Below are 23679 nucleotides of genomic sequence, written 5' to 3'. Positions count from 1 at the left end.
TATTATTTATGCATTTACTCTGATATGATATAATGATATGAGAAGCTGTGATTGACAGGTTCACTTACAGCCCTATGTTTGTTGTAAAGTTACACATGTTTTGTCATTTTATTCGACTGGTGCTACCAGGGGTATGAAACTTAAGTAGGGACTTTGGGTAACATCACCTTGATTTGCTGCCAAGCACACTTCATTTTCTTGTTAAGTAATTTAAAGTACTCAATATTGCTTTTTGTTTCATAGTAAACAGAAGGTGGTTTCGTTCCATTGTGTTCCTGATTATTACTTCTTGTTTGTATTGCACTCTTTGAATCTGTTTCGTCGATAGGTCATATTCATCATAGACAGCAGTAATCTTTGGAACTCAGGTCACTCATTTGAGCCACCATGATAATCCAGCATGTTCTTATGTCTTGTACTGTGTGCATGTGTAAGATAATTATCAAAATATACATATGTGCAGATATTAGTGAGAACAGTTTATTCTGTATACCGCTATTTGTACTGTCATGTACAATTACCCAATGCCCAACATAAAATATTTCACTCATATGTTACCTGGTACTATAATCTTGAGTGTTATTGGCTGTAAACATGCCTACCATCAGATTCCCGTAGCATCGGATGACTTCCCTAAAACAGCTATTATCATGCCGCTTGGTTTGTTCTAATACCACTTTATGCCGTGTGGCCTAAGAAATGCAGCAGCGTTTCATTGACTCCATCCTACCCATAGCTAGAGTTTTGCTCCACATACCTGGACGACATACTAATTTTCAGCAAGTCAGCTGAGGAACATGAAAATCATTATCCAATGGCATTGAGGTCAACAAAGAAAAATTACAGTTGCGTCAGCCTTCCGTCACTTTCTTGGCTCACACCGTCTCCACTGACATAATACAGCCTCCCAAAACTCGTGTGCAAGCCGTCACTCCACTGCCACCCCCGGCTACTTACAAAGAACTCCAATGTTTCCCGGGCACAATAAGTTACTGCCGTCGTCACCTGGCTTCTGCCACTGCCGTGCAGGCCCTACTGACAGACTCGCTCTTGGGTAAACAGACTTCAGGACTCAAGCCCGTTCACTGGACTGCACCTACACAGGAGGCTTTCAATGTATTAGACTTCTTTAGCTCACCCTGAGCCGTCCATCACTACGGATGCCAGTGACATTGCAGTGGCAGTGGTACTACATCAATGCAAGATAGACATGGTTTCCCCTCTTCATTTCTTCTCTAAAAAGCTGTAACCAGGTGAGAAGAAATTCTCCACTTTTGATAGAGAACTCCTTGTGGTCTACAAGGCTGTCAAACACTTCTGCCCTGATGTGGAAGGTCACTCATTCTTCATCCTCGCAGACCACAAACCACTCACAGATACTTTCTGCAAACCCCCCCCCGAGGACCTACCCTGCCTGCGTTTCTGTCCCTTTAATCTAGTCTCCCAATTCATAACCGATGTTCACTATATCAAATATCACCGCAGATCAATACTATTTCATGCATAATTGACTTATCCAACCACTCTACAAGCCTCTGATGAGGAATCTCAAGCTCTCCTCACAGGCCCTCAAACATCCATTGTGTTTACTAAAACTAGATTCCCAATTCCCTAGCATTGCGGACAAAGCTGTTGTGTGACTCTTCTCAGTGGTGTCTGCTAGTAGAATGAGAACTCGAACATTGAGAGTGATGTCTGAAATGTTGTCAACGTGGTGCGGGGGTACATTGCAGAGCAGGGTGACTGACGGAGAGGGTGTCTCCATAGTCGATAAGGTAGCAGCAAAACCTGCACACGAGGTGGAGGGTGACGTGTCTGAGAAACCCGTAGAAGGTGACAGGGAGGTGTCAGGTGAATAAAACAGTGTGGTGGCCTGAGGAGATACACTGTCGGACTCCACAGTGGGAGGGAGACTGGCAGGAGAGTCATTAGGAGGATCAGACTGAGCCAGCATAGGGACATCATGGTCCATGAGTGCTGGTTTGAGTTGGTGTAACAAAACAGTTTGAGGACTGTCTTTGACGTTGATGTCGAAAGTTGTATCGCCCTGCTGCAGGACTTTAAAGGGGCCGAGATAAGGTGGTTGCAGAGGCTGTCAGACCGAATTCTCTCAGCATTACATGGGAGCAAGTGTTGAGAATGGTTGGCAAGTGGCTGAAGACGTACATGTTTGAAGTGGGTGTGCATGCAACTTATGACATCGGGGGAGTGGGAAGTCTTCAGGTACTTGAGGCTGAATGAATTCCCCTGGTAGGATGGGGTTCTCCACAAAAACGAATTCTGAGATAGTTCCTGTAAGTTGGGCTTGAAAGTTGAACGGAGACTGAGCAGTACTAATGGAAGTGCATCAGACCAGAGGCAGTTGTGGCACCTGAGTGATGTGCCTCCATTCCACTAGCCTGTTGCTTTGTGGGTGGTAGGCTGTGGCGTGAATTTTCTTTATGCCGCAGATGTCACATGGTGAACAGGGAAGACTCAAACTGCCAACCTCAGTCAGTAGTGATGGTGGTCGGACAACTGAACCTAGCAATCCATGAGGAGATAAAACTGTCAGCAGTGATGTTAGGTAAGGGGTCTGCCTCTACTTGGTGGGATGTGTGGTCAATTCTGGATAGAATGTATCTGTGGCCCTCCGCGATGGTGGAAGAAGATCGATATGTACGTGATGAAATCGTCCTGGAGCGATGTTGAACTTGCCCAGTGGTGGGGCGGTATGGCGGCTGACTTTTTTGCATTGGCAGGGGATGCAGCAGTGTGCCAGGGTCTGACAGTACCATTTTATATTTTTCCAAATTAAACACTCAGAGATGAGCCATGTGCTGGAGCAGACACCAGGGTGAGTGAGGTTATGCAGTTCGAAGGCCAGCTGGAGCAGTGAGTGGGGAGGGGGGGGGGGGGGGGGGGGTAACAGGCATACGGTACTGGTAGAAGAGTCACACAATGCAGACACCACTGCCCGCCACCCGACGACCAGTTAAACATCAGTGTTGTGCATAGCCTCACCCTCCCTCGTGAGTAAGACCTGATGACAACTGCCACCTTCATCTCACCGGACAGCTTGATCAGCATCCGGGCTTACCCCACCATCCTCCGTTCAACTCACCTGCTCTCAGGCTGGCCTCCGCATCATCTACCCTCGCTGGCTCAACGACTTCAAGGTAGACCTGCCTCCCATTGCTTTGCCTCCAAAATCCACCACGGTAGGGGTGGAGGTCCTGGTTGTGTGGCTCCCAGCTCGTACGAATACCAGCAACATCAATGCCCACATGGTCTCCCCTCAAGACTCGTATGCAGTACTCCTTACTGCCAGGGGGTGGAGGTGCTGTGTGGCATTGATAGGTCATATCAACAATAGACAACATTAATCTTTGGGACTCAGGTCACTTATCCGAGCCACTATTTTAATTCAGTCCATTCTTATACCTTGTACTGTGTGCATGTGTATGATAATTGTCGAAATATATGTATGTGCAAATATTACTGGGGACAGTTTATTCCGTATACCACTACTTGTATCCTGTTCCCATAAATCGTACTGTAAATATGTTACTCCTACTCTGTCTGATTTTTGCTAATACCTGTAATATTGTGGCAGATAAATAATTCCACATTAGGTGGAAGTGGCCACGAGTGTGTGAATATATAATTGCTTTCTATCTCTGAACATGACCTTTCAGCCAAAAGCTTAAATGTTTAGCACTCTTTTCATTATACCTGTCTGCATCTCACTGATTGCTCCATGTGGTGAATAGCAGTCCATCTTTTTCATAATATTGTTCTTATTGGGTTTTTGTTTCTTATAAAATTGAAGTAGCTTTTATCACATGATTTTCTGCAAGCTCATATATATTTGTTTCTGCTTACAAATCCATGTGTGAACTGCTAAATTGTAAGTATATTGCTCATATTCTACCTTATTTTTGTTTGTGTTCATTTCCATACTTTCTTGCATTTAATGGAGAACTCATTGGAGTGGAAGGATGATTCTAATGCATCAATTTTTGCTAAAATGTATTGTTTGTAGTACTTGTCAATAATGTGTGATAAAATATTTGAAGCTGCTGTTGAATTTTTTAGTATTTGTGAGGAAGGGTTCTCCAGTCACTGAGACTACAAAAAATAGTCTGTGGCAAAAAGCAATAGTGTTCAAAGAAGAATTGCATAGTCATTCAATGACAAGATGTAAAAAAGTTAAATACCAATTTTGTCAAAAGCTTCCTAGCATGAAGTTCTCCATTAAATGTGAGAAATTACAGAGGAATGTATGAACATAAAGTAGAAAATGTGCAACATATCCAAACACATTTAAATCAAGTAGTTTACACGCAGATTTGTACACAGGAACAACTATATGTGAGCCCACAGAAAAGCAAGTGGTAAAACCAGCTTCTATTTTATATGAAACAAAAACAAATATGGAATCATTTACCCCACAAAATGTTACGGAACAGTGCGGTACATATAAAAAGTTGTAATCAGGAACACAATGTCATGAAACTATCTCTCTTTGTCATGTCATGTGCTTGTCGGATTTTGACATGTGCTAACATGCAGTTATTCCCACATGATCAAAATTGCAATATTGGGATTAACAAATCAACAGTTTTACAGTCAAAAGGTGAACATATTGTCATTGACAAACTTTTTGTTTCTTGATTGAGATTTCATGAATATATTACCTTGTACAGTCACAAAAAGATTTCCATGCATGCACTTAATGTATAAATGAAAAATATTATCATCTAATACTCATATTCTGTTTGATAAATGACTCAGTTTGTGCCCTTCTACATCAGATTCCTCATTTATAATGTGACACTCTGGTCACATCCAATGAGAAGGCCATTTCCCTTATTTATAGTGTGTCTCTTAACTTTGTCGTTAGAAACCTGGAAACGTCTGTTGTAAAATTGAAATTGTGTGGCTTCAGTAAAGAACAGAAACATAAAACTGTGTTTTATCATGATTTTCAAAGAATTACTTACAAATCATCAAAATACTGCACTAAAGTACTGTGTTATTATTCTTTACTATTTGTTATTGTAGCTGGGGATGTCTGATTCTGAACTCGAGTAAAATGCTGGGTGGTTACAACTGAAGTGTTTCTGCTCAGGGAGATCCAGTGTGGGCTGTAATTACCATATGAAGGTGAAACTTGGTTCTGCATTATCCCACTAGTGTATCTACCAATTTACATTGGGAAAAAATTAATTTCAATTTTTGTCACCAGGTGCAAATCTAATCCCATTCAGCATTTTGTAGACATCTCCAGTGCTTATATTGAGCAAATTGTGTAAAAAGTGCTTAGTAATAAACTGACAATTATTCCCTCCTGTCTTGTTTGAACTTTTCTACTCATGTCCTGTTCCTAATCCACTTTATGTGCAAACATGTCTATACATCTTTCTTGCATTCACAGTGCCAGATTTGCACTCGGGGGCCAAAATTGGAACTTTTACTCTGGAAAAAAAAATCACTTCTGTATTTATGCATTATAATATCTACCAAGTTTTGCTGCCACATGATATGTACACCACACACTGGACCTCTGTGAGCACCTGCATTTCAATTATAATCACCCAGTACTAGGATGTTAAATTGTTCTTTAAAATCATTTATTTGCAAGATACTACACATGAATCTGCTGGTTTGGGCCTAATTCCTAGTATGTCTCAACCTTAAACTAACTAAATCATCATGAGACAACATGCATTGTAATTGGCTTGTGTTAGCTGCAAATTGCATACATTATTTTAATGTGTGGATTTATGACATGTTGTTAAACATATATACTGTAAATATGCTTCATTGGGTATTAAAAGTTGTATGATACACAGTTACATGAAGCAATCACTATGGATAATAATATGCTTCATTTGCAGACTGTTGTATTACTAAACAGTGTTGACGAAGAACAATGAAGCAGTTGTAAGGAACGCCAGTATGAATGTTTACCTCAGTATTGGAGATCAGCATGTTTATGATGAAATTAAACAGAAAAGAGGTCAAGATAAGGAGATACATTTAACTCTTAATGCAACAGCATTCAGTTGGCATTACAGATTGAAGAGCTTTGGGAGAAAGGAGGATCATAGCAAGGAATATGAAAGTAAAGTACAATTAGCAGAACTTTAAAATTCATTTTGTTATGTGTGCATTACAACATGTGAAGGGTGACTCAAAAGAAATAAAATTTTAGATAGTAAAAAATTAGCATATTTGCATACTTAGAGCAAATCACTTGTTTTTAATTGCCAGTTGTCATTGTTTATTGAAGAATTTCTTTGCTTAATCTCCCACATTCCCATATTAATGTGCCAAATCAGCATTTCTGTAGCAGAAATGTGAATTAGAAGGTATTTGACATAACCTGTTGTCAAGTTGCAAGAATGTCTTACTTTTTGTCAAGTACTGTTCCTGTCAGGACACAAGTGGAAAAGTTCTCAATGTTCTTTCTGTTAACAAACTGTCTGTAGCATATAATAGGCATGGAATTACTGATAAAAAGAAAAGTTTAAGGTTCTGTAGATTTATAAGGGTTGTACACTCAATGAAAATTATGCAGTCTTCAAAATTAATGGACATGTGAAGAACCTAAGCTTTTGACACTGATGACAAGAACATAGATTTAAAATTATGAATCTATGGTGATAAAATACAGGGAGCCAAAGGCAGTGTGCAGGTTGTGCACAAAGGACATTGCCATTACAAGAGTCAAAGAACTGAAAGGGAAGTGCTAACTGAGAAGGAGGACAGGCAGGGCTGCAGCCTATCCCAAATGTTTTTCAGTCTCTACACTGAGCAGGCAGTAAAACAGAGTGGTACATGATGGATCAACAATCCAGATCTTTAAAGGGCATTTCAAGTACATTGAATGCCATGCAGAGACCATTTGAAGACATGTAATTTTTGGTATCCGAAATTTGCCTAATGTGTCAAAAGTGCAGAGACCGGTAAGGAAATTCGAAGATACATGACTGACTGGAAACATAAAATCACATGGATGTCCTCATACTTGTCAACTGGTAGGGAATGTCTCGGTCATCAATGTCCCACTGCTACATGTGCAGTGAAGTGAATTCACCGCCATTCTCAATGGTGAGCCCTTCTGAGATTGAATTTGCATTGAATTTTAACAAAGATCTGCATTTACATTCTTTTATGATCCAAACAACACATGAGCTGAGGTCAATGGACAAGTATTTGCTGATTGGGTATTCACAAAACAAGAATTTCAACAACAACAAAAAATCTTCTGTGACAAGGCACCTTTCTGGCTTAAAGGTTGTGTGAATAACCAAAATTGCTGGGTTTGGGGCACAGAGAATCCTTACAAAGTCAGCGAGAAGTGTCTTTATCCAGAACAAGTCACTGTTTTGTGCAGGTTATGGGCCATACGTTTTTGAAGGCAAGACTCGAAATGCAGTGAGAGTCACTGGTGATTGTTATTGCCAGATGATAACAGTTTTTATGGGCGCAATTGCAAGGGCATGAATTGAATGTGAATGTGAAAGACATCCACCAACCGGATGAGGGCAACCTGCCACAATGCTTGTTGAAACAACTAGGGTGCTAACAGAAAGATTTCCTGCTTGTCTCATCTTTGTAATGGCGATGTGAACTGGCCACTGGTGTCACGTGATATGACACCATATGACTGTTTTGTGGAGGCATGTCAGATCTTGCATTTAGTTGAACCATACCATACCTCAAAGTAGAAATTAGACATGTCATGGATCAAATTCATGTGGAACTTTGCTCCAGAGTCATCAAAAATTTTGTCCAAAGAATGAATGTGTGTGTACAAAGCCATGGATGACATTTGCTAAATATTTTGTTTCGTGTTTAACTGCCGTCTTTGTGTTTTGTATTAACATAGTAATACTAGTAATTTTCAAATAAATTAGGTGCTTTGTTATTTAATTAGAAATTGTGTTTTTTATGTAACACCTGACATGACAGAACCATGGAGTGCTTCCATTAAAAAGCAGTCACCACACAAATTAAGACATTTATCCCAATGGGAGATGAAACTATCACTTCCTTTTCTGTAGAACACAGTCAGCCACTGACAGATCCACAACAGCACCCGAATCCGTGTCCAGCTGAAAGCAACGTCCGTGCACATCTTTCTTCAGACTGCCAAAGATGTGAGAATCACACAGTGATAGATTGAGGCTTTATGGAGGATGTTGGTTGGGTAACATTGCAAGTCGCTGAAGTGTAGCCTTTCTCCAATTCACAATGTGGCAGGTGGTAATCGTCATGCATTAAGGTCATCGTGGCCTTAACAGAACTTGTGTGAACAGTTTTGGGTTGCTTTGTTGGGGGAGACATGGAATGTTTCCACTGTTGGCTTTGGCACTTTACCTTAGGCTATTGGAATACTGTCAGCTGGAATCGTCCTGTTATATAATAATGCTTGCCCCCATGCTGCCAATTGGATGAAATGTATGCTCCTCTGATTTTGCTGGGAAATGCTGCAACACCCTCCATACAGCCCAAATCTTTCTCTGTGTGATTTTCATATCTTCGCTTATCTGAAGAAAGAAAGATATGCATGAATGTCAGTTTCAGTTGGAAGAGGAAGCACTAAAGTGATAGTAGTTGTGGAATCATCAGCAGCCATTTGCCTTCCTCAAAACAAGAGTTGATCATCTTGTCACCCAGTGAGATAAATGCCTTAACGTGTGCAGTGATTACTTCTGAACGGAACTTGCGGCAAGTGTTAAGTTGTTATTTGAGTGCCCCTCATAAAATGCAGGATCGTTATAGCACAAAAAGCACTTCTGGAAAAAGGATTTCATTAATATACAATATAAATTTAAGTGTTAGGAAAAAGTTGCTGAAGGTAATTGGGGTAAAGCTGTGTGGTAGTGAAATTGGATGATAAGCAGTGCAGACAAGAATAGAATGGTAAAAATTTGATGGGTAAATTGAATAAACACTTGGATGCAATTGAATCAAAATGGGGAAAAAAGATATTTGTGGTACAACTTCTTGCGAAAAACAACAATAATAATAATAATAATAAGTACGACACATTCCAAGGCAATGAGGATTTCACAGTTTGGAAACATAAGTAAGTTGCAGTTGTCATATAGGTATGAAGAGAACTTCAGAGAATAGAATAATGTGAATAGATGTATCAAACCTGTGTTCGGCCAGGAAAGAACTGTATTCAGTGGCACCTGGGTATAACAAGTGCGTGCTGAGGGGTTTTAGTGTCAGTTATTCATTTTTTGAAGTCACGGTGCTCGTGAGGGCTGTCTGTGCACCCTCTCCTTTGATTCTGCAGGCTGCAACTGTGCTGAGTTTAGGGTTGAACAGTGTTTGCAACGTTAATTCTACTGTATAACCATGGCACACCAAAGAGTACATACTCCTGCTGAAATGCGTCAAACATTTTGAATCGAATGTATTGTGTGCCTGCAGGGAGCTGTATGGATGTATTGGTGGACTGCTACACATGTCGGGCACAACATATCGGTGATGCGTCATTTCTATCAACAGTGGTCTGTGGAATGTGCCCTCACCTGTAGATGAGGTTCAGGACATCCACATAGTACAGATGCGTGTCAAGATTGATGCATTACACGACAGCAGTGACCGACCAAACATAATCCGTGAATGAAATTGAGGTACACATTGTGTCGTCAAGGATCGTGGGAAAAGGTCTGTGCCTACATCTGTGGGTATGTACCCCAGGACACTGCCTGGTGTGTCACATAAGCTACCCCATACCACTCCTAGTCATTCATTTCCTGTTCCACTTGCAAGTAGAGTGAAGGAACAACAACTGTCTACAAGACTCCGCAAGAGCTCTAATCTTGCATATGTTATCCTTATGTGAAATGTATGGTGGTAGAAGTAGAATCATTCTGTAGATAGCTCTAAATGCCAGTTGTCTAAATTTTCTCAATATTTTTCTATAAAACAAACGTTTCCTTTCCTTCAGGGATTCCCATTTAAATTCCTGAAGCATCTCTGTAATTTTTGTTAGTTATTTTAACCTACGGGTAACAAATCTAGCAGTGCACCTCTGACTTGCTCTGATGTTTCACTTTAAACTGACCTGGTGCTGATCGCAAATAGTCCATCAGTACTTCAGAAAGTGTGCAGTTATGTCCTATATGCAGTCTTCTATACAGATGAAACACACTCTTTCAAAAATCTGCCAATAAACCAGAGCGGACTGTTTGTCATCCCTACCACAGTCCTCAGATGCTCATTCAATTTCAAATTACCGTGTAACATTCCATCCGGGTATGTAAATGATGAGATTGTGTCAAATAGAAGATGTCTACATCTGTGTGTTCCATATTTGAACATTACGGGTTTTGTTTTTCAAGCTCATCTGCATTAACTTACATGTTTCTACATTAGAGCTAGCTGCCACTCATGAGACTAGCTAAATGTTGTCTATAACCTTGTACATTCACTCTTCCCATATACCACAGCTGCAGATTGCTGTACTCCAGATCATCCATGTATACAGAAAATAATGGCCTTATCACAATTCCCTGGGGCACTCGAGATGATACCCTTGTCTCTGATGAACGCTTGTTATCATCTTGCTGCAGGACTGCGATCAAGAGCGGTTCTGGCCAGATTACCACTGATGCACAGTGACTCGGGTGTCATGAAGGGGTCAAATGGAATATCAAGTGCTACTCTGTTGTTATTGCTGAGAGTAGCTTCTGTCTGTCTGTCTGGGAACATACTTTTTCTCCAGAGCTTGCAAGGACCATTGCCAAGTTGCAACAAACAGCCCAAGATGCTTTGGGGCAATGTATCACAGGATGCCATTTGGCACCTTTATGATCATCTATGTGTGTGAGAATATACACCTGCATTGCCATCAGAGAGTTGTATGCATTGTAGTGATGTGACAGGACACCCTTCACTGTGACACGTGTTTCATTTGACCTGAATTACAATGATGTCACATCGTGTGACAAAAAATGACCATTTCCTTGAAGGTGTTGCAGTTTCCTTTTTCAGCAGAGTACATGGTATGCATTTTATTGTAACCTGTCTAGTTTAGTAAATAAATTACCTTCCTTGACAAGGATCTCAATATTTGCTTATTTTCTGTTTATTGTTGTTACTAAGTATATACTACAGGTCAAAAGTATTCGATCACCTATGAAAAAAAAAGCTGTACACTTTATTTTAATTGACAACTACACTCTTCAAACTAAATAGGCTAACAATACAAATATTTTCTCTCTCTGTCATTAAGTTCCCTTCATGCTAATAACAGCTGCACAGACTGTCAGCATTATGGAGATAATACTTTTGCTGAGATTACAGTCCAATACATCCGTAATCCATAGATTTTCAACATTACATTACCTCAGTTCTCTGATCTCCCTGCCATGTTCATCCCATAGGGTGAGGTGGTGCAGTGGTTAGCACACTGACTCACATTCGGGAGGATAACGGTTCAAACCCGTGTCCAGCAGTCTTGATTTAGGTTTTCTGTGATTTCCCTAAACCGCTTCTGGCAAATGCCATTATGGTTCCTGTGAAAGGGCACAGTTGACTTCCCTCACCATCCTTCCCTAATCTGAGCTTGTGCTCTGTCTCTAATAACCTCGTTGTGAACAGGACATTAAACACTAATCTACTTCCTCCCTCCCTTAATTATTCGATGGGACTTATGTGAGGTGGCTGACTTCACCAGACCATATTCTTCAGTTTCGCAAATTTTTCTCCTCTATTGACTTACTGTCAGCACAATTTAGAAGTCTGTTTGGGATCATTGTCTTGCTGCAGAACAACCCACAACTAATATGTCTCTTGGCAGATTGAACTGAATTGTTGATCAGTATCTTGTCATATCCTTCCTTCCTTAATGTACGATTAATTTTCACTAAAAAAACTGATTCTATCACCCACAAAACATCCCCACACAGTGACTGACCCTCCACCACTCTTTGTCATTGGCACTACATGCTGACTTCATATGTTCTCCACAAAGTCAATGAGTAAACATTCAGTGAAGGCTTCCAAATTTCAAATTTGTTTCATCCACAAGCACCATCTCGCATCATTGTTGCGCTCTCCAGTTTTTCCGTTGCTGTACCCATTGCAGTCAGTTCAATTTCTTTCTATCCATCCATTTAAGTCATGGTCACATAAATGTCATTGCACTGCTGAGACAAAAGTTGGAGCTTCTCACATATTGTTTACTTTGTTGTTAATTTGAGGTGCAGGAAGGGTCCTCCCATTTACTCTGTACACAAATGAACTAATCTTTGCTTTACAGTGTTACTCTGGGTCTTCCAGATTGTCAAACACTTGTGCTGGCACCAGTCTGCTTGAACTGGTGCAATGTATACACCACTGTAGGCTTGGTTAAGCCAAATTTTGTTACTATTGCCTTGCTAGAATAGCCTTTGCACTGCAGAGCTATAATTACAGCACTTTTCTCAATTCCGACCTCCTCCTTCCATCTTATTAGGAGGCAATATGGCATGAACTTGATCAAGTTTACAAACTCACTACTAGAGGCACACAGTGTACTATAGACTCACTGCTACAAAGGCAGCAGAAGAAATGAAACCTATTTAAATGTAACTCTCTTAGGTAAAGGCCGTCATTGTTGTGGATACTCACCAGCACCTCTCTGGGTGAACAACGATTTGGAAACATAACAGATGAGCTTAGTTTTTGCATGTTTCTACTTGTTTTACTATCAGAACACTTTTATGATAGAATATTCGCAGACAACAAGTATGATCATTGAAACCAAACTACCACATGATGACCAAAGCTCTAGGACACCAGAAAAGATCAAAATGCATCTGACAGCAAGCCATCCGAGTCATTGAAATTAGTGTTGGCACATCTCAAGGACCAAAGCAGCATGTAAGTGGTTTTATAGTGGTCCCAACATAAACTGTTTCTAAATCTCAGAAATGGAATTGTGTGATTGCAATTCAACCTCTTTAAGAGATCTGATGTGAAAGATTTTAATGTATGCCACTTACTACTAGCACAGACATTCTGCTATTTTAAGTGTTCTCTCTGTCAAGATAACTGTAACTGAATTGGTAGAGATGCGTCTAAACACAGGGATCATATTGAGATGCTACAGCAAAATATAAACAAAATCAGGAATCTCCTCTTTATAACAGTATCTAGTTTTGTAATAAGTTTCTGCTGCTGAATCATGTTCCATCTGTGTATTATAGTGCCAATATGTTCCATCTTCAAAATTTGAATTCAGAATATTTTCATGTGCTTCTGGAAGGTGTGAAATGTCACAACTGGTGTCCCTAAAAGTGTTGGCATTATAAATTCCAGCTCAGAGACAAGGTTATTCAGTACAAATGAAATATAAATGAGTGAGTGAATGTACAATTGCTCATTGGATTACACTGTGTCTGTTATTGTTATATTTCCAATTCTTAATTTTCTGCATTCAGTTACAGTTATCATTCTACAGCTTGCTGCATTGATGCATGGAAATCACCTAAAGACAGTTAATGTCACAGGGAACATGGGATTAGTAGTACTAGATTGTAAATTGGCAACTGTAGCTCTAATATTTGTTTTCACTGTTTTATTCAAATTTCAGGTTTTATTGTTACTTCACAATTATTTGAAATGTAACTGTGGCATTAACTATCTTTAGAAGTATTCAGTGATGGTTGTGTTCCAACTTATTCCTAGTGATTTCACCAGTCTTCTTAAAAAATAGTTTACTGTAAACCATCAACATTATTTTTCCTGTTATCTTAGATTGTGTGGGTGAAGAGTACATTGGATTTTGTCCAAGGAAAGGGTTTTGTAATGGTTCATCTGCTCTTTCACATCTAGCTGGGATTTCCAGAAGGCAGTTGCCTCAACATCAGTACGAGTGTTTCCCATAGCTTTGTACTTGTGTATGGAAATACATTTTATTTCACATATGTAATGTAGATATTGCAGGCCCTTAGATAGGGATTTCATATTTGTCAGCAACGTTTCTTAACTCATTCACTGATTGTAGATCTCATTGTATTCCTCTTTCGTTACAATTGTGGGCCATTTTCTTAGACGTTTTCCTATTCTATCAAAAATGCAGTCAGTGTATAAGTAACTGTGTCCTTGTAAAAACAATTATTAGTACTAGGTTACATATTATGAGGGAGCACAGAAGCACAAACTGTTGCTCTGCATGAGAACAACAGTGTGACTTAAATTATATGATTATTTAGGTTCTGCTTATCCTGTTTGTTTTGATCCATTGTGTGTCTCGTTAATTTTAAATTCCAGACATGTTTGCCTTTGCATGTAAGCTCCTCATATGTGTCTGGGTCACACATATAAAATTTTCTTGAAGATTAAGACTGAAACAAAAAGCAACAAAGTTCAGTAAATAGTCAGCATGAACTAATGCTGTGCAATTAGAACCTCAGACGAGAATAGTTCTCAGGTTACAATTGTCTTCCTCAACTTCCAGAAAACACTTGGTGGGGGGTTTGGGGCAGGGTGCATGTTAAATGCTTGCTCTGCCCTCATTATTCTTTATTCCACTTTTGATTTTTGGGTCATGACAAATGTTGAACATCTTGATGAGATCAGTCTCATTGACTGGGTGCACATTTATCAAACACGGATTTCATGAGCTGGGGACTTGTTAACATGAACAGTCTATTGCTACTCTAAGCTCTGGGCATGCTTTTGCCTACCATCCAATGACACAGTAATGGAACATTGTACATCATAGTGCATGGAAATTTGATTTTATTGGCTGAACTGTGAAAATTGTAGGAGGAAAATAATTTTGAAGATGCACAATTTGTCAATAAGGGTTAAGGGGATTGGCTATTCAAGTGAAACAATCATTACTGAGTAACTGCTATGGAATATGCTGTACTGAGGCAAGCAGGGTTCTGTTTGGGTGGGCCCCAATCTCCCTACCTGGGACCATATAGGCTGGTGATTATCTCACTGTATAAATTTCCAGAGGGTTATTGGTTGACCCTACCACCCCATCACCAAGTGAGATCAGCAAACATCATGCAACAGTAAAAATGTGATAGTAACACAGTATCAGGAGAATTATTAAAGAATGTTGCACTACCTACAGAACAAAATGCAGGTTAGCATTGTTTAATTCCAGAGAATTTTCTGTTGCAGAGGGAAGGCATAATTTCCTTAACTTTAGCAAAGGTTGGACACAGATTTGAACCGTTGCCTCCTGACTCGCGTAAATGTGTGTATCTTCTTCTGCTTCTACACAATGAGCACTGATCCAAAAGAATTGCTGAAGAAATGGTCTTGGATGGTTACTGATTCATTCAAGAGATATACTTGAGGTATAGGGACTTCTGAAATTAAGTTACACATCATCTCATGCTAAGACCATTACGCAACAGGCACGGCACACTGCTGGAAGAGTGGGCATGTTCCCTATTTCCTGCAGAGACAATTCTGCTGCAGTACAGACAACAGGTTCATCACATTGTGCGAGTGAAATGGCACTCCAAACTTGAAGTACAGGGAACAGTATGGTTCTTGTTGGCAAAACATCTAAATTGCACACAAATTTGCCATGAAATTCTGGCAGTGTATGTCCCAAATGAGGTGCAATGCAATGCAGCATCCAGTCGTAGTGAAACAGTGCCAACAATTTGATGAAGACCATTCAGTCTTTCCAGCAAGCTGGATGGATATATGTCAGGAAAGAGATTTTCCATCAAAGAGGAAATTCACACAGCAGTCCTCAAATTGTTCCATGACTGAGGGGCAGATTTACACAGTCAATGGATGTTACAATTGTTTACAGATCTTGGTGACTGTAGCAAAAAGTAGTATCTGCATCACTTTGAATTGCATTGCAGCATACAGTAAAAGTTAGTCAGTCTGTCATACATCTACATCCATACTCCGCAAGCCACCTGACGGTGTGTGGTGGAGGGTACCCGGAGTACCTCTATTGGTTCACCCTTCTATTCCAGTCTCGTATTGTTCGTGGAAAGAAGGATTGTCAGTATGCTTCTGTGTGGGCTCTAATCTCTCTCATTTTATTTTCATGGTCTCTTCGCAAGATATACGTAGGAGGGAGCAATATACTGCTTGACTCCTCGGTGAAGGTATGTTCTCGAAACTTCAACAAAAGCCCATACCGAGCTACTGAGAGTCTCTCCTGCAGAGTCTTCCACTGGACTTCATCTATTATCTCCATAATGCTTTCACGATTACTAAATGATCCTGTAATGAAGTGCGCTGCTCTCCGTTGGATCTTCTCTATCAACCCTATCTGGTACAGATCCCACACTGCTGACCAGTATTCAAGCAGTGGGTAGACAAGTGTACTGTAACCTACTTCCTTTGGTTTTGGATTGTATTTCCTTAGGATTCTTCCAATGAATCTCAGTCTGGCATCTACTTTACATGATCATTCCATTTTAAATCACTCCTAATGCGTACTCCTAGATAATTTATGGAATTAACTGCTTCCAGTTGCTGACCTGGTATTTTGTAGCTAAATGATAAGGCAGCTATCTTTCTATGTATTCGCAGCACATTACACATGTCTACATTGAGATTCAATTGCCATTACCTGCACTATGCGTCAATTCGCTGCAAATACTCCTGCATTTCAGTACGATTTTCCATTGTTACATCCTCTCGATACACCACAGCACCATCTGCAAAAAGACACAGTGAACTTCCGATGTCATCCACCAGGTCATTTATGTATATTGTGAATAGCAACGGTCCTATGACACTCCCCTGCGGCACACCTGAAATCAGTCTTACTTCGGACGACTTCTCTCCATTGAGAATGACATGCTGCGTTCTGTTATCTAGGAACTCCTGAATCCAATCACACAATTGGTCTGATAGTCCTTTGCTCTTACTTTGTTCATTAATTGACTGTGGGGAACTGTATCGAACGCCTTGCGGAAGTCAAGAAACACGGCATCTACCTGTGAACCCGTGTCTAAGGCCCTCTGAGTCTCATAGTTTCCTGCTGCTTCCACACCTTTCCTTGACAATCATTAGATGCCAGGTTACTCCTGGATGCATCAGTGAACGGAATCCTACCCCACTGATTGAGCACCCATTCTGTGTTTTCCGGTACCCATCTCCACAGACCAGTGCTTTGGGGGAGGGATGTTAGCGTCATCTGTAATGGAGGCCACATTGATAATGGGGAGGCTTGGATTCTGTGTTGACCATAGTTGCCTGATATCCCAGTTTAGGTAAGGTCATCCCAAATATCTGGTTGGAAACCCAACTCCCAGCTCCCAATTGTACTTTTTTGGGATGGATAAAAATCATGGTTACATAAAAATGGACATCTTTTTATATAATGTTGTGCTCTTCACTTCAAATTGTTCATTACTGATTTCAATTGAGGGGCAGTCTTGACTTTAAACTTCTGCTTTTATTAAGAGCGCAAAGTTGCCATACTTGACTCAATAGACATTGTTTTTGAGCTGTGCATCAGAGGTCAATCTTGACAATGCTTTGTAATTCTCTGCTGAAAAAACTGAATAGGGTTGTGCAGTTTCTTTCCCCTGTTGCAGCCTTAGTCATCATGATGCCGATATATGATGATCATATCAAAACATTCAAAAGAGAAGTTGTGACGAAGGAAGCTGAGATAATTTTTACTTCCCCCTTGTTTTGCCATATGCCTCCTTAAAATTCGTTTTTTCACTTTTAACTAATTATTATTAACATATAAGAATATAACATGCATTTTCATAAAAGAGAAAGGTTGGCCCTCAGTTTTAAAGAATTTAACACCAGGTTGAATTTTGTTTATGTAATTGATTTTCTAATTTATATTGAGTATTCCAGAGTTAGTATCTTTTAGTATAGGGCAAAATCTCTCATTTTCATGTAACTTGAATTCTATTGTTGACTTGTAAGCAAATAAAAATCTTGTAATAATTGCAAACATTTGGAATATGAAATGCTAGTATTCGTAAAGTGTCTATTTGGCTCTAGTTGGACACATGTTAGCAAAGAGAGCCCTTAATTAATTCTAAGGTAATTAACAGATTAGACAAAAGTGTTGCTTGCATAACTATATATATGAATTTCATGATTAAAACAAAAAATTCGGCCTAACTCTTGTAGTAGAAGAAACTGTTAAAAAGACGGAGTTTTTAGATGTATTCAGTTAACTGATTTTAATTGCAATTTCTGTAAATTTAACTTTGAACAATGTGTAGTTTTGGTACCTATTATTGTGGTGATATATAAGGGTCATGAGACAGTCAGTTCATGGCCAAGTTTCAGTCGAGGAAGCTGTGTTGGTTAGAACAACCACAGTGCATCACCTTAACAGTGATGTAAGTGGTACACGAATAGGCCATGTGTTAAAGCAATGACAGTGTCTGTTCCATATGTACCTGATTATTCCGAAAGAACTGTGAATTATTTGGTTATGTTTTTATTGCTGTAGATGTTCAACAGAAAACTATTGTAGCAGTATGTGGATGTTTGCCTGGAAACTAGTAATGAGCCTTATGGGAAATTGTGCACTGCCCATATATAACCGTGTATTATTGGGAGGTTGTGAAAAGTGAAAGTAAAAGACTGTGAAACACAGCTGTGCATCTGTCAGGTACATCATTTATAGTAGACAGTACTGCACGTCCACCCCCTATGTTTTCAGCCAGTATGCCAAGGACAACAGAGAAACAAAGCAGGCAAACCACAACAAAATGGCAGTTTACTTGCAGCACAGTATAAACTTTGGTGAAAAATGATTTGTACTTTGAAGAAAGTGTCTACACAACTTTCAAACCATTTTCACTGACAATGAAAAAGAGCTCATTTTCAGAATTTGTGTAAGTGATTTCTTGTAGATGGGGATTTGATGTTTGAAGAATGTGTGCAGTTAAAGAATTTTCTCAAGGAAGAAGAGAAGAACTTTTTTACCTGAAATTTGATTAGTGGAAGGAATTTTCTCATTGTTATGAAAACTATGACAACTTCTTCAAACTTTTCCGTTTTGCTTCAGATGAGTTTTCAGCCTGATTATGAACACTTGGTGAGCTGAGAGGAACCTTTTTCCAGCAGCAACATTGGAAGCTGAAATAATAATGAAGATGATTTAGTGATTTACATCTCTCAAGTTTTGTTGCTTTCTTGATGAGAAAGAAGATTCTATGAAGGAGATTGAAAAGTGAGCAAAAATCTCAATAAGATGAAATACAGTGATTTGTTATTTTGAATTGTAGCCTGTGTGGGTTTAGTCTTGGTTTTTTAAAAATATCCCGATTTAGTTCAGAAAAAACTTTGTGACTGGTCTGTACTAATACAGCTGCCTTCTAAATGGGCAGTGCACAGCTCTTTTGCATTTTCTTGTGGGTGCCTATGACCCACAACTCTTATGCTCTAATCAGGTTGTTGACTCCAGGCTACCACTGGATGATGGTTTGTCTCACAGTAGTTGTTCTCTGTTTGAATGATGTCACTGTGGTGTATGAAAAATTGACAGGCAACTTACCATGCTGCCAACCTTCCTGCCATAGTCTCACAAATTGGATAAGCATGAAATTATCCTTCAGAGCATGTTTACAGACAACATAGTTAAAGGTTTTAATGAATCTGTCTCACAGCGACTTCTGTTCAATAGTAGATTATGATAAATATTCTGGCCAACGAAGTATCTGATTGCATTCATTTTGCAGCTATGTTTTTTCAATAATTACAAATCTGCTGTTCAAAAATGGAAGCCATTTGGATTAATATTTTGTTTGAAATTTCTTTCTTTTTCTTTGGTGTTTGAGAATATTAATTACATTACACATTTCATTTTTTTCCAACTGTAAAATGGCATGTGTTTCACATTTTGAAATTATTTGGTTATGAAAATGCCTCATAGCACTTCTCTATCAAATAAAAACTGTTATAATTTTTCATAAACACCAGAACAGTTCCTGAAGTTAATATTGTAAAAATGTGCCTTTGATGCTTTGCACCAATGAGTTGAGTTGATCTATCTTTGTGAACTTTCTCAATGGTTTTAGTGAGGTTAGTGAATGAGAGCAGTTGTGTTGGACCAAGTCTTTGACTTGATATCACATGGAACCAAGTGCAGTTTTATCTGTTGGACTAAGTAATGTGAGCTCAGTGTATCTCATGAACTGTAATTTGTTTTTATAATTCTGCAACTTTGAAATCAGTGTCCATTTAAAAGTGACTCTTTTTAGCCAATCACCAAAGCTTTTAAAATGTGGTGTTAATTGTTGATTACATTTTGGAGATTTAGCAAAAGCTACAATGTTCTTTCATCTGCAAGTCAAGATATTAACTGAAACTATACGACCTAGAGCCCACAATGAATTGTACTGCTAAATATATTTGGATTATGAGCTGAGCCACAAAATACTTCAAATCATGTCGATGATTGTTGATACTGTTTTCTATGCAACAAATGTCATGTCCCAGCGTTACACGTCAGACAGTTCTGACAAAGAAATGTTACAGCTTTAATTACATCATTTCAATAATTTCTTGTTGTTTGGAGTGAGGAACAGGACTCTTAGAAGGCACAGGAATTAATGTTCAGAGAAAAGAAATAAAGGATTTGGAAGATAAGTTGAATGGAATCGAAGGGATGAAAATCATGCATTGTTGACATTCCTACCTGGAATATCCATTGGTTGTTTTATAAATGGTAAAATTCCACTAACCAACATGTTGCCCCTGCCAGTAGTGTAATGTGATGCAGCATGGAGGGGCAGCTGGTCAGCACACCTCTCTCGTGGGACTTTCTGACTGTGAAACCACTACTAATCGGTCAAGCAGCTCCTCACTAGACTCAGTGCATCCTGTACCAGTCACCCCCCACTGAGGAAAAATCGCTGGCCGTACCAGTAATCGAACCCAGGTCCGCCAAATGGTAGTCAGTTGAATGGGACGGCTAAGGAGGTAGACAATATAATGGATAGTGTGTTAAAGAGCAGTTCTAAGATGAACATAAGACAAGGATAATGGAATGTAGTCAAGTCGAATCAGGAGATGCGGAGGGAGTTATGAGGGATGATCAACGAGTTTCCATTTGGAAGCTGTACAAGAAGGGGTCGAAAAGATTCTACCCTAACAAATAAAGAATGAAAGAAATTTCATAATATCAATTTATTTGTCTATATGATACCTGTGTACACTAATACACTTGAAGGCATGCTCAGATAACTTCTGCAAACCATTCAAATAAAAGGTCTTTGATTTCAAGTCCAACAAAGCATCAGTCACTGCATCATCATCCTTTGAGGTATTTTTTTAGGTTTGGGAAAAGGAAAAAGTGTGACACATTCAGATCTGTAGAATATGGTAGGTGATGTAAGAATTCAAACCCGCAGTCATGCAGAGTTTCCAATGTTGCCAGGTCTTGGTGCACTGATGCATTGTGCTGATACTAAAGAGTTCAGTGAGCCAATTTTCCACACCTCATTTTCCTTATCTCTCTTCTCAAATTTGCACATGGAATTGTGTGTGTGTGTGTGTGTGTGTGTGTGTGTGTGTGTGTGTGTGTGTGTGTGTGTGTGTGTGTGTGTGTGTGTGTGTGTAGAGGGTGAAGGATGGTTTCATTGCTGTGACTCTTGTTCTGTCTCAGGATCAAAGAGTCTTTGTGGACCCACTTAGATGAATCTTTCAGCACTCCCAAAATATCCACAACAGTGTCATGAGCACGCCCGTGGGAGATTCCAAATGTGGTTTCAATGTCCTGCAAAACTGTATCGTGAATTGTAGTCACTGTTTCATCAGTGGCAGGCTTTCCATTCCTTGGTGCTTCTCTAGCACTCATTCTTCTGTGTTTGAAGTCAGACGCCCAGGTTTTCTCTGTTGCACAAGACGGAACACTGTCCGTAAGTGTATTCCGCGTGTTCTCCACAATTTCCTTGGAATTTGTTCCCTCCAAATGAAGGTATTCAACCACTACACAGTTCCTTATTCTCCCAGTATTCACCACTTTGCTTAAACTACAGTATACAGTGCATCTTAGTGGCTACACTAATGAAGGTGGAGCTGCGACATTTGACTTGTGTACCCATAAAGAGTCACCATAAAAGTAGGTGGTGGTGTTAATGCGACACATTACAGTAACTATCTGGGGCTAGAAACTTTTCAGCCACCCCTCATATGCGAATCGGGCAAAATTATAATGAGAACTGAGGCAACCACCCTACCAGTGCACCAGGTTGAAGATGCCCACTTGGTAGAACACTGTGTCCTGCTTTGTCAAGAAGTCCGTCACTGCTTGGTGCGCATCCTCTTGCAACAGGAGTCATTGATCCTTCAAGACCTTTCTAAGGGACCAAAGTCACGATAAGCACACAGGTAGAGATCAGGACTGCAGGGTGGCTACTCGAGTGTCACCCACTTTAGCTGGTGCCTGCATTATGGGGATGTGTATTATCCAACTTGATGCACAATGGTGATTTTCAACAGAAGTGCTCCTTCATACACATTCTTCAATGTATGATGGATGTCTACCAGTGTTTGTCTTCCAGCAGCTGAGAAAAGAACAACAGTATGTGATCCTTTTTGGACATATTTGGTAATAACAGTGCCGTAGTTCCAATTTTTATATTTACTACATGCACTTCAGAAAGGCACAAATGTCACACATTGCTTCTGTAACCACACTGGAGTCATGCTACATTGCTTTTACTCTGTGGCAACACCCTTGAATGGGAACTTTTTTATTGTCCATTACACAAGGTTTGTCCGGAAAATACGTATAAAAGTTGAATAATGTCTTTATGTTAGAGGTTGCAGTCACAGCCAGCTCGGACTACTGCTGTATTCAATCCCATCAACGCTCAGTTTGAGTCAGAGCACTCTGTGTGAAGGTGGGAGTGTGCAGCAGCTTGTTGACACTTACCCTTTTTCACTTGCCGTCGGCATGGAGCTCTTTCTGATTGAGGAACAGTGCGTCAACATCAAGTTTCTTGCAAAGGTATGCAAAAATGGCCTTGAGATTTTTATGGTTTTGAAACAGGTTTACGGATACAATTCTCTAAAGGAACCAACCATGAACAAGTGGTTAAAAAGGTTCTGGGATGGCCGAGAAGAAGTGAACGATGACCCTTGCCCAGGATGCCCATCGACATCGAGTTCTGATGCAAATGTTGAACGAAATCGGGCTTGTGTTCTTAAAGACCGTAGATTCACAGTAAGAATGATTGCTGATGAGCTGTCAATCACCAAAACAATCATTCACGAAATCCTGACACAAAAACTTGAAATGAAGAAATTGTGTGCATAAATCATACAGAAGCTCTTGACGCCAGATCAGAAATCAAAGAGGGTCGAGTGCTGTGAGGATTGGTTGGAAGCAGAGGAACGAGGGGACTTTCTCAACTCAGTCATCACTGGAGACGAGTCCTGGTTTTACGGATACGATGTGGAGCTCAACTCTCAAAGCAAGGAATGGAAACTAACAGGAGAACCTAGAACAAAAAAAGTCGCGAGTCCAATTTGAAGACAATGTTGATCCTTTTCATTGAGTCTAGGGGCATTGATCCTGGCAAGAGAGTGAACAGAAACTTTTACATTGAAGTTCTGACACATCTCAGAGCTCGTGTGGCCCGAGTTCGACCGGAGTTGGCAAAAGGGGCAGGTGGATCCTTCATCACGAAAATGCGCCCCCACTTGCACGTTGCTCGTTGTGCGCGAGTTTTTGGCCCGAAGGTCAATAACCATGAC

Source organism: Schistocerca gregaria, unplaced genomic scaffold, assembly GCF_023897955.1.
Source record: "Schistocerca gregaria isolate iqSchGreg1 unplaced genomic scaffold, iqSchGreg1.2 ptg000285l, whole genome shotgun sequence".
Lineage (NCBI taxonomy): Eukaryota > Metazoa > Arthropoda > Insecta > Orthoptera > Acrididae > Schistocerca > Schistocerca gregaria.
The sequence above is the reverse complement of the archived record's forward strand: the minus strand, read 5'-3'. Positions refer to the sequence as shown.